Raw genomic sequence first — 24226 nt, forward strand, 5'->3', positions numbered from 1 at the left:
TGCAACTATATTGCAAAATAGAAATGTGAGGGAGTTGCCATGACTTAAGTGAATGTTTTGATTAATTGTGTTGTTTGCTGTGTACAAACACTGAGCATCAGATCAAAGATAAAGTAATGGTAATACACACATTTACAAGATATATGGCACAACTACAGAAGAAAATACACATGAAAAGCTGTTATCTAAAGTTTAAATGAAGAAAGATAATTTAAAAACACTGCATTCTTCACTGTTTCCTTAGAAACCTAAAAATGTGATGTACTTTTTTATTTCTTTGCACCCTTACAGTCACAAAATGGACTGAAAAGTTGCTGTCCGTGGTTCCGAAATTGGCTCTCAACTGCTGTCCATGGTGCTTAAACAGCCAAATAGCTCAGTCACTGTAGTGTGACATAATGCACTTTGCACAATGTTATGTCAGTGTAGGTGTCAGCTGATTCTACCTGTTTCTAAAATGTATGGCATGGAGGTACATTGGCTATTAATTGACACTGAGAAAAAGGCTCATGTGTCCCTTGTTACTCTCCCTTGAGAGAGAGAGAGAGAGAGAGAGAGAGAGAGAGAGAGAGAGAGAGAGAGAGAGAGAGAGAGAGAGAGAGAACGCTGACACTGAGATTTCCACTCATTTAAATTATTTAGGGTTAAATGTTAAGGAAGCAAAAGCATTGGTCTTAACAGCTCAAGATTGACCACATTACATGCACTTTATATTCACTCCATGGCCAGATGCTAGTTTGTTCACATGCACATATGACATGCAAACAGACATGCATTTCTACTGTGGTTTCAAATTTCCCACTACTACTAACACAATCCAAAAGCACTTTCATTATGCTTCCAAACATTCATTGAAAAGCTAATGCAAAATAATTTTAACAAGAAAAGCCTTAAGTATGATTGAAATCATCCAGAGACCACCTGTATGTTTCTCACGCACTATACATTTACAACCCCAGTCAAGTGTGTCGAAATCATGACACATCCTTTCACAGACTGCTGGCTTGCCCAGGGACGTAAAATGTTGACACACATCTGTGCATCTAGCTGATTATTTCTACAGAAGAGTAGAGTAAGAGACCAAAGTCATTCAAGTGAGGGCATATCATCATCCTGTAGCTACAGGCAGACACAATCCTTATCATCAGTGTCACTGCTGAACAGTTTCTGATAGCCTGTCTCATTCTGGTTTTCTACTAGAAACCGGAGAAACAAAAGTCTCCAACAAAGTGGTTTCTTGGAAACAGTGATTTCTTGGAAACTGATTGTGTTCTTCTGTGTCAGAAATATTTTATATTATTAGTCAAAGGTCTGTTCAGGGTGATGGAGAGAAGATGTAAAAAATAAAATAAAATGCTAAATACAAATATCAAAATTCAACTTAACCATATAATTGCTTAGGACAACAAAATAAATCGAATTTACTTTTAAAAGGGGGGATAAAACTATTTTTGCTTGACATTAATGAGATTACATTTAGTCAATCTAGGTAGAAGCAGCCAAATTAGCCAATGAACAAACGTTGCTTGGCATTCCCTCATTCTCACACCATAACACAACACATGGTAAAAAAGGAAGAAGAAGATTTTTTTTTTAGTGTTTGGTTTAGAATAAAATATATAGTGAATAGAATAGAATAGAATAGAATAGAATAGAATAGAATAGAATAGAATAGAATCCCAAATCCAGACTTTTTGTAAAATGCAATAAAACCAAGAGTCTTTTTTAACTGACAGAGGTACAAATAAAAGATTTTCAAAGTTTTCACTGACCAACTTAAAGTGCACAAATTTTGATTTTGCTGGCTGCAACACACTCCAAAAAAAAGTTGGAATTGAGTCTATGTTTACTGTGTCACATCACCTCTTTCTTTAATTACACAATTAATTACTTGGTTGGAAATTGAGGATACTAGCTGAAGTTTTGCATGTGGAACTTGGACTCATCTGACCACAGCACAGATTTCCACTACGTTTTGGATCATCGCCTGCATCTCTGCATTGGACTGATGTATATATTTCTCCTTGCGTAACAGAGATTCAAGTGGCACTCCTTAATGCAGCAGCAGACTGTGTCAAGTGACAGTGGTTTTCCATCGAACTCCGGAGTCCATGTGGCTGTATTTAACAAAGTAGAATGGCAGTTTCTCATGCAATGCCGACTGAGGGCTCAAAGGTCACGCACATTCAGCCTGTAGGTTTCCTGCCTTGCCCTACACGGACTGAGATTTCTCTGGAATCCCAGAATCTTTTCACAGTAGCTGTCAATGGAGGGACAGAAAGCTCTCAGATTTAATCAAAAAGATCTTCATTTGTGTTCCGAAGATGAACGAAAGACTTACGGGTTTGGAACGACATGAGGGCGAGTGATTAATGACAGAATTTACATTTTTAGGTGAACAATCCCTTTAAGTTGGTCAGTGAAAACTTTGATAATGTCTAATGCTGGGTACACACCAAAAGATTTTTTACATCTTATAAGATTTTCAAAATGTGATAGACCACAAACAAAAAATCCTACATTTAAGCGTTTTGCTCCTGTGTGGTGTGCCATGATGTGACAAAGACAGCACACCACACACGAACGGATTTTCAACCAGAGTCTCGACTGTGAACACAGGAAATCTCGCAAAAATCTCGCGAGACTTCAGAATAAGCATGGCGGATGATATGCAGGAAGAAATTGCGATGATAGTGTTTGGAATGATTTTCACCGAAAATTCACGTGAAAAAAAAAAACATTGTACCCACCATTATATATAACCTTTTATACAGAAATATATTCATTCTTTATTGTCTTTATTAATTCTTTACTGGATTTAGTCTCTTTAGAAAAAGTTGTTTAATCCCTCTATAGAACCTCACTTAACACTCAGGTTCCTGCAAGTGTGTGTGTGTGTGTGAGAGAATGACCGTGTCTTCCATCGTCTCGCTTTCTGATTGGATATTGTTTTGTTTCACGTGATAATCTCCAGAACGTGCGCGCGTTTGTCCTCGGAGTTCCCCCCACACATCAGGATTTCTGATCGTAAATATTAAACGTTGAATATTTACGATTCGCGATCGGGGCGGCTCCGACGTTCTTCCGAGCAGGTTCGGACACTCTTAACACACCTCGCACCAAGGGAAAATCTGATAAGATAATCTGTTGAACCATCAAGATAATCGGGACATAGCTAGGATTGTCGGAAGGGGGTAAATTGGCCCAAAATCAGCCCGATTATCTTTTGGTGTGTACCCAGCATAACATGACATCTTGCCACGGTTTTGAGGTGCATGAGAGAACATAAAGGTCAAAAATTAAATTACTGACCTGTACAATAAATGTCACATACACTGTAAAAAAATTACTGTAGTTTTGCAGCTGTTTGCCAGTAACTTACTGTAGATTTAAATTTATGTTATTTACTGGCAACAGTTTGTCAAAGTTAAATGAACATTAAACATTAACAAGTCTTTGTCTTTACAGAATAAAACTATAAAATAACAATCTAATGCAAAGCATTCTGGGAACCAGAAATCTTCATCAACCTTTTTCTGTTTTTCCTTCAGATTTTGGTTCCCAGAATGCTTTGCATGAGGCTGTTATTTTAGTTTTATTCTGCAAAGATAAAGACTTGTTAATGTTTAATGTTCATTTAACTTTGAACAAACTGTTGCCAGTAAATAACATCAATTGAAATCTACAGTAAGTTACTGGCAAGCAGCTGCCAGTAATACTGTAATTTCTAAAGATTTTTTTTTACAACTCTCCATATCATGAACGAATGCACAAAAAATGACTTTGAGAAAGTGGCAGAAAATGTCACACTTTGTATGACATTACAAATGCATTGTATGCAAAATAAAAATAAAAATTCCATTCAAACTGAGATCCATCTGATTAGTAAACACTGGATTGTGTGTGTGTGTGTGTGTGTGTGTGTGTGTGTGTGTGTGTGTTCCTGTTCACACAACTACAAATTTGAGTCAGAGATGGCAAAATAATAATATTAAAAAAACATCTCTTTAGTGAGAACTCCAAAACACTGACAGATATCACTTCACAGCAACTTAAAAAATGGGTTCCATGTGGTACTAATGGCTGATAAGATACAAATAAACATTTGGTGGTACAGATGGCAGCAGATATGTTTAAAAAGATTTTCATCATCTACTTATACATTGGTAATGCATTAAAACATACAAGAACAACCACTGAAACAAACTTAGTCCCTGCTAACAGAGAGAATCTATTCAATATGGATGAATTAGAACTATAAAAAAGGCAAACTATGTGCACAGTAGGATACACAAGAATTAAATTGTACACAGTATCCAATTTTCATACAGAGCTTTGTTAACAACTGCCATCTAAGTGGCAGCTAATGAGTGTCTGCAAAATAAATGCTGTGTATTTATGCTATCTGCTTGTAGAAATATAATACAGTGTGGAGAAATATGTAAGAATCATCAAACATAACATTAACCCTTCTACTGTCTCCATTTTAGTGCACATCCTCAACAACAACAACAACAACAACAATAAATAGAAGGGTTACAACTTAAAACTATATTTTCTTCAATACTTTATCTCCAGACATAGTTGTAATACGTTTGCAACGCTGTCCTTTTTTTTTATTGTCGTCTACAAATCCTGGACAATGGTGTTTTCTCACCATGACAAATAGCAAGAAGGGTTGAGTAGACCAACAGTCGAATGAAATAATAAATAAGTGCCAGGACCTTTTGTTGCTTCTCGCCAAAAAGACACATTATCTGTCTAGGTTTGTGTGGATCTGTGAAAAGCTAAGAGGCTTTCCTCCAGCTCTCCCACCCTGTCAGCACAAAGGAAAGACACTTGGAGAGAATTACAGAAAACGCCGGGGGGATATTTTCACTGTGACATGCCATTGACCTCATGGCATCTGATCAGAGCCTGATCCTTCCCCTTTAAGATGTCTCAGAGCATTGTGGGTAACCTGAAGGGGCAGTGGCTCAATAGGGCTTGTAGAGAACATAATATAATAGGTAAATCCATGTATTCCCCTGTGAAATAGATGCTGGTACAAGGAGCGAAAAATAAAACCCTATTTGATTAGGGAGGCTGAACTACCTGATTAGTGTCTCATTGTAAGAAGGATTATCTCAGCATGAATTTATTATCTTTGATGAAATTTACAACAATAACAGTCAATTTGAGAACAAACCAGCATATGGGATTAAGAGCTTTTAACGCAAACACAGTAACACTTGAGTGTTAGTAATGGTCTACGTCCCTTCGTTAATAAGAGGATAAGAAAAAACATTCTTGTTTAACACAATGTTCCATGCGTGAATACATTTAAACAGAACAGACCAAAATACAGGTCCTGCCACTGATATTAAAGCATGTGAATGCTTAATGTGAAGGGTTCGAATCCATTTTTTTAAGTTAAGGCAATATTGCAGAGTCTGCATAAACAAATGCATTATCCTAGCAATAAACAGTTGTAAATTCAGCTGCTGCAACGCATTCTCATCCTAGGGCGTCATATACTGGCGCTTTTGACATTTCGTCTACATCGAACGCACATGGCACCCTTTAGCGTCAATATGAGACGCACAGAGCTTTGTTCGGTTATGGGTAGGTTTAGGTCTGGGGTAGGTTTAGGGTTAGACCGCTAGGAGGCGCCTTCTGGCCCATATCTATCTGCGTCTCATATTGACGCTAAAGGGTGCCATGTGCGTTCGATGTAGACGAAATGTCAAAAGCGTCAGTATATGACGCCTTGGGATGAGAACGGGCTGGGTAATCCCATGGATTTTTGGCATGTAAAGTTTCAACATCCAGTTTTCTTTTTTTTCTTGGAATTTGTAGTATAGGAAATAATTACACATATTCAATGGGTATGATGTCTTAAGAGACAAACTTCCAAAATAATTATTTGATGGGCTGGTCCGAGAGCATGCGGTTTTTATAAAAGATGACCATGGGTGACTCGCTTTACTAAGGCTCTGCCGGTAATAATTCTGCCTAAAAACAATAGACAAAGGGCCTGCATGTTTATCACAATGAGTAGTGCATTTACTGTTGTTATTGCAGTTTCGCTCACATAAGCAGCACAAACACATTCACATGCACTCATCCACATTAGTATGTGCTGTGCTCCCATTAACGATTTATATCAAAAGAAAAAATATTACATATTTATTATAATTTTTTTTAATGCAATAACACAAAAAGAATAATTTATATACAAGTATAAATTATATTATATATTTATTATGTATAATATACACTCACATATTGTATTTATTATTTTATATTTTAATGGAATAACATAAAAAATATATAAATTATATAGAGTATAAATTATATTTAATAGTAGGGCTGATTGATCATGACAAAAATCATAATCACAATTATTTTGGTCAATATTGAAATCATGATTATTTTACACGATTATTGGTGGGCGATATGATCAAAGTCTTATTTCACAGTTATCGATACTTCATCAAAAATTAGTACTAGGTTAACTGAAAGTAAAAGGTCCTCAAATATAAATTATATTTAATAGTAGGGCTGATTGATCATGGCAAAAATCATAATCACGATTATTTTGGTCAATATTGAAATCACGATTATTTGGTGGGCGATATGATCAAAGTCTTCTTTCACAGTTATCGATACTTCATCAAAAATTTGTACTAGGTTAACTGAAAGTAAAAGGTCCTCAAATATAAATTATATTTAATAGTAGACCGATTGGACAGATGCAATATACTGTTACACACGTGTTTTCTTTCTTAAAGGACAAATCCAGTGAACAATGAACCTAGGGGTATTTAACACATGGTTACCGAGTCGATCGTTCCCTGCGATGCGTTTTCATGAAAATCGAATGTATAGAGTTTTATCTTTAAAAACAGTATAGCTCATAGCAGTAGTATATGGGGCATAGAGTAAGTAAAATTAAATCGCTAGTTAATACCACTAACAAGGCTCAAAATAGCCTCACACTAACACGGTAGCATAATGAGGGTCCTTACATACAAACCCATATACTACTGCTATGAGCTAATCTGTTTTTAAAGATAAAACTCTATACATTCGATTTTCATGAAAACGCATCGCAGGGAACGATCGACTCAGTAACCATGTGTTAAATACCCCTAGGTTCATTTTTCACTGGAATTGTCCTTTAACTGTGTATGTTCACTTAAGACAAAACCAACTGTGTTTACGGGAATACTTGCCAAAACAGCACTTTGACTTTTGGTGTGTAGGCTATTTTACCATTCAGGTGTGTCTTCGAAGCCTGGGGAACAGTGTCTCTTTTGCAGCTTAATGTACTTTTAATAACACGGTTTAAAATCAAGCACATCCTCAGGTTTAGCAACAGTAGACTGCATTTTACAACACTCACTTATTTTACTGATTTGGTTGTTTGAAAAGTTTAGGTTTTAGGCTTTTAGGAAGGAACGAAAGCGCGCCGCTGTGAAGGAAAGGAAGGTGCTTAGGACGGAATAGGGCTGCTAAACATAAATAATTGTTTTACCTCGATTATCTTGTTTTCATAATCGTTGAAAGCCATAATTGAAATATCGATTAATTGCACAGCCCTATTTAATAGTATTTATAATATACACACATGCATTCACAAATACGCATCCACATTAGGGATTGGTAAGATTTTTTATGTTTTTGAAAGTCATCTCTTATGCTTACACAGACTGCATTTATTTAGTCAAAAATACAGTAAAAAAAACAGTAATATTGTGGAATATTATTACAGTTGCATCGTCGACTTCCAGAGAGAAAAAGAGAGAGATAAAAGAAGAAAAAAAAAGCAATAAATAAATCATTCTTTGCTACAGTTGGGGCCTTGTTCACAAGTACCGTAGCTGATATCCCAGCATCCTCCCTAACAGAGCACTGGCAGCATTTTCTCAATTTTTCTTTATCTGCCGATGCACAATGGCTTGGATTAGTCTCAGGGTTGACTTTCTCCAATGTTTATCAACCATCAGCTTCAGGTTTTTCCTATCAATCCTACGAGCCCCGCATGTCAGAACATGATGTAACATGCTCAGTGAAGCCAAACACAGCTCAGGTGGCAGGCAGGAGATGTTTCTTGTGAGGTGGGGCATGGAAATATTAAGTGTCAGTATGAAATGATAACATAGATTCTGTGGATAATCATTGCCTCGGTGTAATGCATTACAAACATGTGCGTTCTTGTCTCATTGTATCATTTTATGACCCCTTGTGTTTGGGAGCATGAGAGAGCCCAAGGCCGATGAGAACAGAGAATGTGATTTGGAGTTGCTGTGAATGCGCATTTGCTTTATTGCGCTTAAATAAATAACCATTGGCCCAGTGGCATAATTCATCTTCATTTTCTGACGTAAATAAGGAGCGAGATGGTGGTGAGAGTGAAATTCATTTGTGTTTTGCCTTTGAGCAAATGTCTGTGCATTTTTCATCTGATATCTTATTGAAGTCTAAGTGTGTGTGTGCATGTGTGTGTGTGTGTGTGTGTGTGTATGTGTCCATGAAGTCACATCTGCTTGTCTTTTTCACAAAGACTCAGAGACAACATGTCACACTAGCAAACAATACACTGTTTAAAAATTGACACAAGGCAAAAAAGTGTGTTTGAAGAAATTCTTGCTCTGTCATGAAGTCCAATATTGTTTGAGTCTTGAGCTAACACAAAGAATAAATGACATATAAACAGACCTGTACACTCTTTTTGTCAGCTTGTCATAGACTTCATAAGACTGCAGCTAGCGTGTTTCAGATCTCTGTAATATAAAAGTCGCATTTCTCACCACAAAGAAATACACAACCCAATTATATAACCTACTGCCCTCTGTTTTTACGGCACACTTGGAAATAAATCTTCAGATTGCCACAAAACGTTACTTTGTTTAACTAATAGTTTGAGTATAAGGAGATGAGTATGGGGTTAGAATTGTTGCATTATTCCAAATAAATTGATTATAAATGTAAAGAGATAAAAAATAAAATAATAATAATTCACAAATAAATAGATTAAGATCCACAAATATAAATAGTTTCATAAAAATGTATACAATTCACAAATAAATAAAATGAGATTTGCAAATAAAAAAATATTTACAAATGTTTTATTAATTTACAAACACAACTCTGCCTGGCATTTATTTGTGAACTGCTTTCTGTGCATTTGTAAATCGCTGCACACATTTGTGAATAGCTTCTTGTGCATTTGTAAATCCCCTCACACACCTGTGGATTTTGAAACACTTCTAGCTTCGAAGTGCAGACAAATCCACAAATAAGTGGACTCCACCCACCGTTTACTCAAGCCAGTCAGATGACAGCCACATTGAGCTGGTCAATCGTAGCACGTTCTCGCTACAACCAATCACGTTTGGCTTTACACTTGGGTGATCTTGCTCTGAAATAACTTTGCTCCTTCATCATTCCTCTGCATTGGCTCAAATAGGAAGTGTAGGCCTACGCGTAAGGCCTAAAAAATTGCTACAGCAAAAGATGTTTAGCATTTGGATTTTGTTAGAATTAGACCATTAGACTGTGTATCAAGCCAAGCCACAATTTTTATGAGCCTTGGAAAAAGCCAGAGAACATGTTCTCTGTTCTCTGTTCTCATGTTCATGCTCTGTTATTCCCCGCGTTATGGAAGCGTCACGTCATTCAAGATAGAACAGAAAAAGCATCAATAAGTAGCTGACTAATGATTAACTGGGTTCAACCTCGTGATAAATACATGAGTGTGTGTAATAGGTGAAATTAGCCTACTGTCACACAACAGCCAACAGCTTTTCCCACTTCTTCAGTCAAGGTGTTTTAATGTCGCATATGATCAGCTCCGTGGATCTAACAATCTATAGAGCATTATAAATAATATTTTAAATATTAAATACCTGTATTACAATTCCCTTTCTTTGTAAAGAAGATATTTGTAGAGAGTATATATAGGTGGGTTCTTTATAAACGTGTGACAGGTTGTTGCATTCCATTTAAAAGACAAGCGATATGCATTTATTGATCGGTTAAAACACTTGATCACACAAATAATATTTCATATGAATCAGACTTAATAGTTTTTTATGGTAAAAGTAACTTACAGCATCTAAAGTAGGCTAATGGGTGTATTTTTCAGCATTGCAAGATTTTTATTTGCAGCATCCAACCCCAGTATATGCTGATGCTGAGGCTCGTACTGTTACATCGCGGGTGGTCATTTGGGCTCAAATTTGGTAGCCTATATTCTACATGACATTTATTTATGTCCTATAGCTATTTGTCACCGCGATTGTGCTTTAAAAGGCAAAATCATATGTTCTGTAATTTCTTACATCATGTCTATCCCGTGTGAGGCTATCTACACTGGGAAAAGCGAATGTGCAAATCATTTGTAAGTAATGATCATAATCAAAATCATAATCGCGTGTAGTAGCCGCTACTTCAGAAGTAGAACGGGCATCCGTTTACTGTCAGTGAATCGTCCAGTGTAAACAGTATCACGAAATACACATTTTCAAGTAGCCAGCACTAGTCAATATAAGTATGATTATCAGTTCATATCTGCAGCTAAGAAAACATACGTCACATAGGGAAAAATGTGTTAACATTTCAAACATGCTAGTTTTACATTATTTGAAACTGCTATGGCAGCAGTGAAAAGATAATGGGGCACTATTTGCTTTTGACGCGCTGTTTTCGCACCTCTTGCCGGTGTAGAGAGGGTACTGATCATGATGCTCGGGATCTGTGATGATCATAATTCCCTGAGTTTATCCTGATGGAAATATAAAGAGGCCTTAAAATCCAACAATCTTTTGAAAACAGAGTGTTTTAACCACACAAACAGTTCAGCTCAATTTGAACGAAGCGCCCAAAGATAATTACTGCTCCTTTCAAGGGTGTAAAAATCAGTTCCCACCCCGAGTGTAAAGCCAAACGTGATTGGTTGCAGCAAGAACGTGCTAACTCAATGTGGCCGTCATCTGATTGGCTTGAGTAAACGGTGGGTGGAGTCCACTTATTTGTGGATTTGTCTGCACGTCGACGCTAGAAGTGTTTCAAAATCCACAGGTGCGTGAGGGGATTAAAATCACAAGAAGCTATTCACAAATGTGTGCAGCGATTTACAAATGCACAGAAAGCGGTTCACAAATAAATGCCAGGCAGAGTTTTGTAAAATTATTTATTTGTGAATTTTATAATTTTTTTGTGAAACTGTTTATATTTACTTGTGGATCTTAATCTTTTTATTTGTGAATTTTATACATTTTTGTGAAACTCTTTACATTTATTTGTGAATCTTAATCTATTTATTTGGAATAATGCAACAATTCTAACCCCATAGATGAGGACAACAACAAGCAAAGTGGATTCAAGTTTGGACTCATATAAAGTCATATATTTCAGAGTGATACAGGATATTCAAGAAAAACATACCAGAATGCAGTCAGGTGCAATGTGGGTTGGCAAAATCAATGCCTAAATAAACTATAAACTAATAACTACAGCCTATAGTGGCATCAGTGGGAAAGGAAAATTGTTTCAGAGGAACACATTTTGACAAATGATAAAAACTACTTTTTCTTTGGAATAATAAAAACTGATGAATCATTCAATAATAAGACCAGGAATGTGCATTAAGAAAATAAAGAGTGTATTTTTTATTGAGTTACACTTCATTTCGATAATCCACTCTAGACATTCTACTAACTATAAGTAACTTATAAGCAACTACATGTCAACTAGCTCTAATTAATTTGCAACTACATGTCAACTAACTCACATCGGAGTATTATACTAGACTGTTAGGTTAGGGTTAGGGCTAGTAGAAAATACTCCATACCTGTGTGATGAATCTGATCTTCAAGCAAAAGGAGCTGGATGAAATATTTGAATGCTATCAATCCAGAATCTGATTTCTGACTTGTGATGCAGCCTGAATCATGATGACACTGTGTTGGTTTGTTGGCCAGAGGAGAACTGGCCCCCAGACTGAGCCTGATTTCTCCCAAGGATTTTTTTTTTCCTCCATTCTGTCTCCTGATTTGGGTTCCTTGAAATGTCACGTCTCTGGCTTGTTTAATATTCAACAATATTATTTGACTGCACTAACACTATTGGATGAGAACTGAACAAAGCTGAACAATAGCCGCTTTCCGACCAAGTAGTTATAGGAACTTAGTTCTAGGAACTGTCCACTTCTAAACAGTTCTAAGAACTACTCTCCCCCAAACTCGGTTTTGCTGTTTGCGTTCGCACTGGCCAAGTGGCCATAGGAACTGGTAGGAGGGGTAAGGGAGTGACGCAAGCACGGTGACTTTTATTTTGACGGCGCGACGGACCTTTATTTTGGCGGCGCTGAGAACGCCAGAGCAAACAATGCTCGCATTCTCTGTGTTTATTAGTTAGCAATCTGTCTAACAGTACTGTTTAATATCTTATTAGATAGAACTGTTATAGAAAGTAGACAGTATATGAAAAAAGGTTATTAGCCTATGCCGTGTGGTTGATGTCCACTGTTGCTAGCTGGGCAGATAAACATAATCATGTTTGGCTTGGTCCCCTCAAAGTTGCGTTGGATTTTCTCTTCAGCATAAAGGTTTAGAGACCCATATATCACTGTTTTCCATGTTTGTATAGTTTATGGAGTAAATATATAGGCTATAATCTGTGTGTTTACATTCTAGCTGTTTTAAAAATGGCGGGTGCTGATGTTCCGCGTGCGTTCGGTCAATCAGCGTACACTAACGTCACGGATAGTTCCTATAGTGCTGGTTTAGACCCTACTCTGAAGTAGGACCCAAATTAGTTCCTACAAATGGAGTTCCTAGAACTAAAATCGTTCCTAGTTCCTGCGGTGCGAACACGCCAATATCCGGGTACTTTAGCCAATAGTTCTAGGAACTGTGAAAAGGTTCCTCCGGTCGGAAAGCGGCTAATGACATCACTGTTTTCTGCAGAACTGCTTTACAGATTAAATTAACTAATGATGATATTTACAACAGACCTGAATCAACACTGAACTGATTCCAGCTGAACAATGACACTATTTTCTTTTAGAGATGCTGTATAAAGCCGAAATGAATTCTGTTTGCATCATTGAATCATTTTCCTGTTGTCACTGTAAAGCTGCTTGAAACAATCTGTATTGTATAAAGTGCTATATAAATAAAGGTGGCTTGGCTTGACTTGATATACTTGCAAAGTTTCTTATAGTCAGTAGAATATCTATTGGGGGACCATCAAAATGAAGGTTTTAGCAGATGGTCTATTATTACTCTAATGACTGCTATTGGCATGTAGTTGGAAAGTTACTTATAGCTAGTACAATGTCTAAAGTGAACTATTGAAAGAAAGTGTTACCTTTTAATTGTTTTGAATGCTGACTTTAAGAAAACCAAACAGTTTTTTTCTATCCTCTTGTTATCTCTAAGCATGAGACACATTTTCTTGAAAAAGTGCTCAATCTCCACCCTCCAACTTATCAAACTTATCTTCTAAAAATAGCCCAAATCTAATGTCTTTCAGCCTTTTTCCCCCCACAGAATGGATAGCAGCAGCAATAAAAAAAAAAGACATAATAGTGTATGTAGCGTATGGACAAAATCACGATGACTTACTCATTCTAAAATTCACAAAGCTTTTAACCTATTGACTCATATCATGTAAATCATAGCTTAGCGCCAATGAGTCTGGATCGAACTGCTCCTTTTGACACGTTTGTGACACGGTCGAAATTGAACAGAAACACCTCCAAGCTCCGTCGTGAGCTTCAAACAGATCGTAATCAGTTTAACTCCTCTTTCTCTGCAAGCAAGACATCCAGATGGCAGGAAAAACCCTATCCAAGATGCCCAATACACATACACAAACATTCTTTGCATCTAACTCAGAATATAAGTAATTCCAAAATTATGTATTTGTATATGATATATTCCTGTATGCATGTATGTTTCCCCCCTCATATTAGCCTAGTTATGACTTTCTAGTTGTGGTAGTTGAACTCTAAGCGCTTATTTTAAAGAATAAGAATGTATCTCTACGTTTGTATCTTCTGGACATATCGATCTTGGTACCGAATTAAACCTCTCGGTTTGCCTAAGCTAAATATATATAGTAGGTTACCATAAAATGTATTATACTATGTTTACCGTCTTTTGGAGTAGAAATGACAAATTCTAACACCATCATAAACTATGCAAATTAGGCTGTCAAGAGGAGACAAAGGAACTCTCTCCCGCTCAGTTTCTGAATTCTATTGGTCAGTTCACCCAGTAAAGGCGTGAACTACGATTCCCTTAAAAGAAGAAGAAAAAAGAAAAACCTTAAAAGAAAAAGTGCTCATCTCTCTCTCTTAATGTGTTTCTTTTTCTTCAAGTTTGTCCTCTCCAAGTTTGTTTTACTTTTGTTTTCTTAGCTTTTTATTAGTCGGCTTCTCGCCTTGTCTTAGTCTCGTGCTCATTCATTTCTACCTACGAGTGAAATGGAATTAGACTTTCAGAATTTCCAGCAACTCCGCTTACATGTAAACTGTTTGAACTTCCCGCGAGCGACCCGCGCTCGGAAGAACCGATAGAACGCTTCAAACTAACGGACATACCAAGGACGGACACTCACACACGCGCATTCTGGCTCAGCAACAAAGTCCCATGCAAGTATTATTTCTATCGAGATTGAAATGCGTTTAAGGTTGTCTGTCCTGCTTTGAGGTGATTTGATTCTTTGCTGGCTCTCAAAGGGTTAACTGTTTGTGACATTTTGCCATTCTTTGATCTGCTCTTTCTTTCTTTATTTACTTCCGTTATTCTGATATATATATATATATATATATATATATATATATATATATATATATATCCTTTGTTAAATGTAGTTGTATGTTTTATAGTTTCATTTATTAAAAACCCATTATACACTTGATTGTCTCTGTCTGCTGCTCATCGAACAAAGCCTCTTAAATGTGTGATCTTAAGCTACAAGCTTTATATTGTTGATTAGCCTACAAGTTAGTAATCTTATAGAACAAAAAAGTTATTCTTCATGATCAGAAGAATAGCCTTTCTTGAGAGTTGATAAGAAGATCGTATGGTCGGTTCGGTGGACGAACGGATTATTCAATGTGAAATTAATTTTGTAGGTTATTCTGAAATCTATAGCCTATCTGTATATTTATAATTGATTATAATTCGTTGTGGTTAATTATCTATATAGAGAGATAAAAATATATGGGCTATGTATTCCCTTTTTGGGCGATTTAAAATGTGTAGGTAATAATTGTACCAGTATGATTAATTATTAATTATATATTCCCCTCATTTGAGTCGATTCGCTACAGGTAACTTACCACACTAAAACAGAACCGTTTGGCATGGTCAGCCTAGAAGCAGGAGAGGAGGCAATGTCCATGGCCTACAAGGAAAACAGAAAAAAAGAGAGAATAAAGAAGAGGAAAACATTCAGAGTTAACTATAGTAGAAATCACTTAATTAGCACTAGAAGGTAAAAAAAAAAACCAACAACATTGTAAGCAATCTTGTCATTTCAAAGTCAAAGATGGTCTGTGGTGCCCGGTGAGCTGTGCTTCACTCATTAGATGTTAGTTTAAAATGGATCTTCCATGAAATGCATTAAAGAGAAAGTCTGTCCAAATCTTGCAGTACTCCTGTATGCCCATACTCAAAACAAAACACTTTTTGCACAAGCAACAAACTGAAAAAATAAAAAAAATAAAAGTCTTGGGACAAGACATTTTTTCCATGTGTTTACTTAGGATCAATAAAACTAAACAATGGAATCCAGTCAGTCACTGCACTCCAAACAGTAAGCCAAAGGTAAACTAGCTTGGAGATTTTAAATAATGCAGTAAAGGTTAAACTAGTAAAATCTATAATTAAGTCATAAATAATGACAGCATTTATTTATTTTGTTTATGTTCTGTTTAATAACAAAAATGAACAAAAAGTACTCAAGCAGTACACTGTTGCTATGTTTACCTTCTCAGGTGAACGATTTTCTGTTCATGGACATCTATTAACCATTTGTAGAAACATCTTATAGAAGAAATCATACAACAACGCAGAAGAGAGTCACTATGTTCCGTTCAGAAAATAACTGAACCATTTATCTATTCAAATATTCATAAATTCAGTAGCAACTGCAGATTGTGAACTTTAAGTGTAGGTTAAAGGATTTGCAAAGCCTCAGTAATAACGCCACAACTCTATTTGCTAACTATTGTCAGGAATAGTTTCCTGTCAGCCACTGCAATCCATTTCACATGAAAATAACCTGAAACATTATCTCCACACTGCTGCTTATGCCCTATTTTTTTTTATTATCAACATCGTTACAACAGGTACATGTTCCTCAGGCATTTATCAGAAATGAAATTCCCCTCTCTCATTAAAGGTAAACCGTTTTAAGCATCTCATAGATCCAGCCTATTGAGCTACTTTTCAGTGATAGTGGATGGCAGGCTTCTTTATATGCACTTCCTAGACAAAAGCATGTCTCTTTGATGTTATTGTTATATTTGAAATAAACCAATAGAGTAAGCTGTAGGTAGAAGTGAAAAAAAGAAGCAGACTATTAGGTCTATAAAAAGCATGTATTATGATGGAAGTGATGCCTTGCGTTTCATTCAGGAGGAATCTTTTTGACACAGAGAACAGATCTTAACTTTTGAGTCAGTCTGAAGCTGGCAGTGAGTGACTGCAATATAGAAAAGATTTGGGTATTAGAACACATGGAATTGGTGAGTAGGTTCCTCGGAGTGTTAAAAGGGAGAGGGCATAGAAAGTTGAAGGACAGCAACAGAGACAAAGTTTGTGAGAGCTTGATAAGCGACGAGACTAGGGTAGTGCAATATTCTGGCACAAAAGAATATCGCAGAACTACAGATTTAAAGTGGTTATGCAACAGATAAAATAAAGTGCACTTTATATAATGAATGTTCATGCATAATAATGTTTTGACTCTTTCTGCAGGTTGCATCGTTAATTAACTAATACAACTCTTAATGGGTGAGTCATTTACACATTCATTAAACTGAATCATTAAAAAATGACTCGCTCATACGTTAATTGGCTGCGTCCGAAATTGCGTACTCTCTCTACTCTCAAAATAGGTACTTATTTTGAATAAGCAATTACTTCACAAATGCTAAAAAAGGACGTTCCATATAGTATGAATGTGTGTATGAATGTAATCCGGACTACATTCGCCAAGTTGCCCTCATCACGTGACCTACAGCGTCAGTTGCATCGCTTCACTGTCATTAGTCTTGTTCGACTTCATGAGGCGCTACACAAACAGATCTGCTAGAAATGTTGTCCAACTTGAGACAGCGCTGACGCCACATCACTGTGACGTATGGCATTAAAGAGAGCGATTTGAGAGCAGATGGTTGACTCAGCCGGCGCAGCTTCTCAAGAACGGCAGCGCAAGCTTTGACGACGACACAGCTGTTTCACGATTGGCCAGATTTACCGCATGACAACGATCACGTGTGTTCCGTGTTTATTCTGACGCCTTCAGTTCCACTAATGCTCACAAATCTGTATTTTTATAACAGTAAAAGCTCTTTTCATGTAGTCGTGATGTTATATTGTGTCATGTTTATCAAAATAAAACTGATAAATCCATAGACCCCAATTCATTGGCATTTAAATTGTATGGGCTTATGTTGAACTTTATTCTTGTAAAAACAGACACTGTATTAAGCAGTACATAAAGCATTAAATGAACTCTAAAACATCGGTGTATTTGACAAATATTGCATTTATTTCACTTCAGCCGTGATAAAGTATGCAAATACAGCACGTGCGCCACTACGGGAAGCAGAAAGTGTCCGACTTCACGACTCCGTTTTCAGCTCCTCTCCGACTGCAAGCTGCAACTATTGGTTTCATCCAGCCGCATCTGAAGTCAAACACACCTACAGACAAATCCTCTCCCGTGGCCTTATGGGATAGTACAGTGTCCATCATATGCAGACTTCAGAATCTCGACGGAAGTAGAAGGTCATCCAGGTATTTTTTGCCCACTCTTTTTTTGCCCGAACATATTTATTTTGTCACATACTGTTTCCCTACTATACAGTAGGGAAGTGAGCAATTTCAGATCCCATGAGTGAGACATTTAATCATTCACTGAAGTGATTTGTTCAAACACAGTGATTCATTCAGCACGCACAGATAGACGGACGGATGGAACTCTTTTTCATTACGGTAATGTTTATTTCCTGGAATATCTGACGAATATATTTAGAAACACAATTTGCTGAAGCACATGAATCATCGTGGTATTATGTTCAGTTTTATATGCTATTAAATAGATAAAAACTTGGTAATTCAATGACCCTGCATCCCACACATATCCAGTAGTGTATTTACAGTACCATCTGTTCAGTATCACGATATCAATAGCAAGGAAATATAGCGGTACCTGTACCGAAGCAGAAAACTCTGGTAAGGAGCCAACCGTAAATTAGACTAATGAACAGTGTCTCTGCTTGTATGTGTAAGCTTTTCTGCTATCAGTTAACAGGAGTGAAAAGTTTGTCATTATGTAACATTAGTTTCCATGTCTTTCTCTCAGTTATATAACCTGAACACAGTTGCAAATCATTAATGGCTTCATTCCATCTTTTTTTCTTCTCCTCCTCTTCTGTCCTTTTCTTATTTTCTTTCACTTTTACACACACACACACACACACAAAATAAAATCTCACCCATTCTTTCTCTATACTTTGATTCAACATTGTTAAAATTCAAATTATGATCATGCAACTAGCACACCCTGAAAGCAAATGTTGACAACAAGTAAAAATGAGTAGTTGTGCGAGTCCTAGTATTTATTTACAGGTATTCATCCATATCTGTCTGCTATGCTGCATGTGTACAGATGGTAATGCCCTTAAACCAGGTTTTTGCAGAAGCATATAATTGAATTGGTGGTTTTCTCATGTGTGCTGGAAGCCTATAGACTTCAGCTAAAGCTTTCAACTCTTTCTGTCCAGTTGCTGCTCCAGGACATCAACCCTTCAGCTTAGTTCGACTGGACTGATCTCTTTGCAAATTTTATGAGCCCATTCCACTCTCTCAGCTCCTACTTGTTCAAATCCTTGTGAATTAAGGCAGCAGAGGTCACCAGGTCACTGTATTCATCCTTGATTTTGTATCTATATAATGATATAGCCAAGAACTCACCGTGCCTTAAAAACTGTCCATATGAGGTGCATAGACCAAAAAACTCCAAGGGAAATTATTTTAAATTGTAATAATATTTCACACTATTACTGTTTTTACTATATTTTTAATCAAACATTTAATCAAACATAAGAGACTTAAATGATCCAAAGGCTCAAAAGGATTAAACAAAATGTACGTAGAGTACCTGGTTCAACAGACATTAATCTACTGATATATGTGCTGATATATTTTGTTTGATGTTTTTTTCTTTTTCTTTTATGTAAATATGAAGTGGGTTACTATCTGTGAGTAATTTGTTTTGGAACAATTTGGAAATTTACGAAGCTGTTAAAGCCTTACAAAACCTAGGGGAAACCTGAAGCTACAATTTGCCTCTTATTGCCAGAAATAGTCATGTTTCACAGTCTCCCTCTGAAGCCAGACTTCATGTCTCCAAAACAGAATTATGTATCCCCCGGGTCCAAAAATAAACCTGATTCTCTGTTTGACTTTTGTCACCCTCCTCACATCCCTTTCATTGCCAATCAGAAAAAAAGTCAATACGCTATCAAGCTTTGCCTGAGAAATCTAAGATGGACACAGTGGCAGCGCTCCTGCACACTCTTCACCTCAGGTCTTTGGAGCTATAAAGCAGAATGATTTATGATATTTATTCTCATAAAAGTCTACCATTCTGTCTAGAAGCCACAGATCAGCTCGCAAGAGAACGCCGCTGATGGTGAAGCAGCAGTAAGTGAATACATGGCACCACGAGGCGACAGATAGCATTAGCATTAAGCGCTACCAACCGCCATCTATCAGTTCCGGAGACGCAAATCAGGATGCAAATTTCCAGTTAAACCTCGGGAGCAGTCGACATCAAAGCAGCGCTCAAATGCACCCTGCGTGCCAGACTGCTGATGAAGATAACGTGTGACTGAGCGTCATTGGCTTTGTCTGGAAAACAACAGGAGCCATCAACTCAGCATTAATGCAGATCCACGTATGCTTGCATTCTTTTCTCACTTGTGAGCACCTGAACCTGCTGTGGTCTCAAATACAGAACACTGCCAATCAACATTTTAATACATCACACTCATTCCTAATGACATTTGTGCAAGTCACAGATGTGATGTAGATTACTGTACCATTTGCAGGTAATAGACTACCTAAGTGACAATGGAGATGACTATTGTTTACAGACGCATTAGTATCTGGAACCATTTCTAAAATAGGCAAATGTATCCATAAAAAGCAATGGTGTCTTTTATGCTGAGGCCCAGAACTCATCCATTTTAAATGCACAGGGGCGAATCCACTAATCACTTATTATAGCACAAACACCTAAAATTCTGTATTTCTCAAAAAATGTTGTCTCCAAGGCTCCAAATTTTCCAAGGCTTCCAAAACTAGGACTGTTAAAATGAAGAACTGCTATTCATTTAGTAATTATGGAAGATTCAAGAACTATGTAAAAAAAAAAAAAAAAAAAAAAAAAAGTAGCTATGAGAAAATGGAGTTTATAAAAAATGCTGATTTCTTTTTATTAAAAATCTAATAAAAAATGTAATACATTAAAAATGTATTTATTTAAATTCTTAAAAAATATTTTATTAATTTAATTAAGTTAAAAAGTTATTTAATAACTAATTTAAGTTATTTTATGAATATTCAACAAGAAACATCTCTTAGTGACCCTTATTTTAATACAATCTATATCTTCCTATCATCTTGATTGCCCCTTGGATGTCAACAAGGTCCGCCTGTTGATTTGCATAATCATTTTAGTGACAATGGGCGCAATTCATTCTTGGTAAATTCCCTACTCAATGTTTGCTGGAATAATTTCAGTATAAACCCTTTAAACCAGAGGCCTCAATTCACATGGTGAGAGGGGAACTTTAATTGAGTTGTCTGCTAGTTCCTAATAAACCATCTTGTGTGCTTTAGTAAACAGTGTCATATTTTCCCAGCGGATGTAGCTGACACATATTAGATCGTGTGAAAAATAGGCCACTGAATGCAAATCACCACCGCCTTTCCCACCACTTAAAAATACCTAATCTACTTTTTGCTTTTTTCCCCCTCTTCGTGTAGATGAGAACATTGCACAAAGCTCATGTAGAAAAAGTCATGTTGCTTAAAGCAATACACAATACTCTCACAGGCTGGCTTTTCAAAAAAGAAGAAACAAACTAATAAGAGTGTAACTGAGCCTGTGGAGTCTATGTACATGTTTCGTAGTGGGTTTTAGGACATAAAATGAATTAAAGTTCACCCAAAAATGAAAAGTCTGTCATCATTCACTCCAAAACTGTGTGGCTTACTTTCTTCTGTGGAACACAAAACGCAAATAATCAACGCATTCTCATCCCCAAATCGTCACTTTCAGACATTCTTCAATATCCGACGCACAAAGCACCCTTTAGCGTCCATATGAGACGCTTCGGTTATGGGTAGGTTTAGGCGTCATGTAACTGACGCTTTCGAAAGTTCGTTTCATATTTCTTTTCGAAAGTACATTTCATATTGTAACACTAGGCAGTTTTGATTCAGGGAAAGTGTTAAGAGAACTCATGTGAGAATTAAGATATGTCATATTCATGAACTAAACATTATTTTGAGTCAGATATTTTCAATTAATCATTTAATCTAGTTCACAAAACTGGTCTGAATGATTTGTTTACAAATTGTACTGATCTGGTTCTTAACGCTTTCCACGCCATTGACAGAATTTTCCGGCTTTCCGTGTTTTTGCTGTTATATGGTAGGGGGCGCTATGACACATCTTTTGAAAGAGTACTGAATCTCCTGATCAAAACACAGGTGAAGAAGAAGCAGAAACAAGCAATAGAATATGTAATCAGATGCATATGTAAAATAACACAATCATCAACATTAAACAGCATATAAATCAAAACTGCCTCATGTTACAGAATGAAATGTCGACCCAGGACGAGCTCTAGGACTGTGAAGCTTTAGGGGTGTTTTATTTCTGAATCCGAACCAGACTTAGTCTTGTCTTTGACAAAAAAACGCAGTTTATTTTTAAAGTTATTTTTTTTTTTTTATGAAACTGACCCACATTCAAGTGTTGATAAAAAAATAAATAAAAAAACATAAAAAAAAAACAGAATGCATGAAGCTAGAACAAACTGTTTTTTTTGTTTTGTTTTTTTTTAAAGCAGAGGCTCTGTACTTTCTTTTGATATTTTGCATGTTCAGATATTTCTACAACAATATATTCCGGGGGCCATGAACATTTTGTGAAAATTATCAAAAATGCATGGTGGTTGCTGGCAACTTTTTTTTAAAAAAATTAAAAAACGCTGACGGGGAAAGAGTTAAGTTCAACACAAGATACAAGGCCAACAATTTTGGTCTGTTTGTCACAAAAAGAAAAATGGAATACGAGTATACGAGTTGCACGGAACATTTCAGATACTTGTATGGTATTTTCGCATTCATAAGAGCACATTATTCACAAAGTCATATGGGTTTGAAACTAAATGAGTGCAAGAATTTGAAACCTTGTTTTTGAGTTGTCTGTTTCATTAAAATAAGCATGAAGATTTAACTGTAACAAAAGAAGACTAGCAGCTCTGGTGGAATCAGTGATGTTCCATAATTCATACCAGCAAACATCATTAGTAATTTATGGTGAGGCAACGTTGTGAATGTAGCTGTTAGCAAGAAGAACAAACTCATTGGTCATATTTGCATGTATTTAATGGTTTGGCAGAGGAAAAGCAACACAATTGTGCACTTTCAAACCTCTTAATGTCTTAACTGACTGAGTGAGTTTTTATGAAAAAAATAAAAAAAATTAACTTTTATTAAAGCTGTACTAAAATTATCTAGCTATCAAAAAACCTTTTATTTGAAAACAAATGATCTAAAACTAATAGATGGATTTGAATGGAAAATTTTAAATGTTTATTTATTTTCCTTCTGTAAGCAACATTTCCAGCTGCTTTTATATAACACTGATCTATATAACTGCATACTCTTACTATTTTTGTGGACGAAAGTGTCAAATACATAATGTAATAGAACTCTGTGTGTTACCATCTGCTCAAGTGTGCCGTTATTAAAAGCATGCTCCATTTCAGAGTAAAACAATGCCATTCAAATCCATCTTAATCAGTTCTGTGTCACTGTGATTGCAACTTTGGTGTCAAACATCTAATTTAATGTGATGTTATCACACTAAACCTGTTAAGTGATTCAGAACCTGCGGCACAACCCATCCTTTTCGAGAGCAGGAAAGGTGAGACCATGATCACTATCAGAAAAATAATAACTCTGATAATAATAGCATTGACGCAATTAAAGTGGATATGACTGAGACAGGTTGTGGGAGGAGACTCCAATTCAGACGGGACTCATCGGCTTTTCACTTTACATGCTAATGCAGCAAGCACTAGACCAGCAAAGAAAACCATTTGTATTTTTTGCAATTAAAATGATTCTCCTATAGTTCTCTTTCACTCCCACCAAGTCTCTCTCTCTCTGTTATTCCCTTCTCTCTGGCACTGGTTAAGAGTCTGTGATGGCACTCAAAGTGAGAGAAATCTCCAGACAAATGAACAGAAACATTGTCATCAAGTAAAAAAAGAGAAAAGAAATTAATGTATGCCAGATGCTTTCATCTAAGTCCAATCAGCACTTTCCTAAAACAGAAGTTTGGGAAGGTGCATAGCAATTTTCTTTGTAGAGCAAAGTAAAGTCTTTCTAATTAAGTATATGTTCACTTATGAAGGAATATTACAACATAAAACTCATGCAAAATTCTCTTAATCTAGCCATGGCTTTTTCTTACTTTCATTACATTTTCTTCAAACGCTTTTCCCCCTCCCAGTGGAGTGGAATATGTGAGCGCTGAAGCGTGGAAGCAGATTTCAGATACCTCTCATATCACTCCATCACGAGTACAACATATCAGCTCGCAACGCAATGCACATCAGCAAAAAATCACCACGTTAAACACAGTGTTAAATGACTATTAGCACCCCAAATGGAACAATATTCCATAAAGC

The 24226-nt window shown here is 36.4% G+C and overlaps 1 protein-coding gene across 3 annotated transcripts in view; it reads right to left on the reverse strand.

The window, feature by feature from the left end:
- Positions 1-24226, reverse strand: part of lingo2 (leucine rich repeat and Ig domain containing 2) — a 268557-nt gene that overhangs the window by 200113 nt on the left and 44218 nt on the right. For all 3 annotated transcript variants that reach the window (XM_084133264.1, XM_084133263.1, XM_084133265.1), the window contains exon 2: positions 15341-15405. The gene's annotated coding sequence lies outside the window, so the exon portion shown is untranslated. The remainder of the gene's footprint in view (positions 1-15340; positions 15406-24226) is intronic.

This window comes from Abramis brama (genome assembly GCF_963993115.1).
Source record: "Abramis brama genome assembly, chromosome: 13".
Taxonomy (NCBI): Eukaryota; Metazoa; Chordata; class Actinopteri; order Cypriniformes; family Leuciscidae; genus Abramis; species Abramis brama.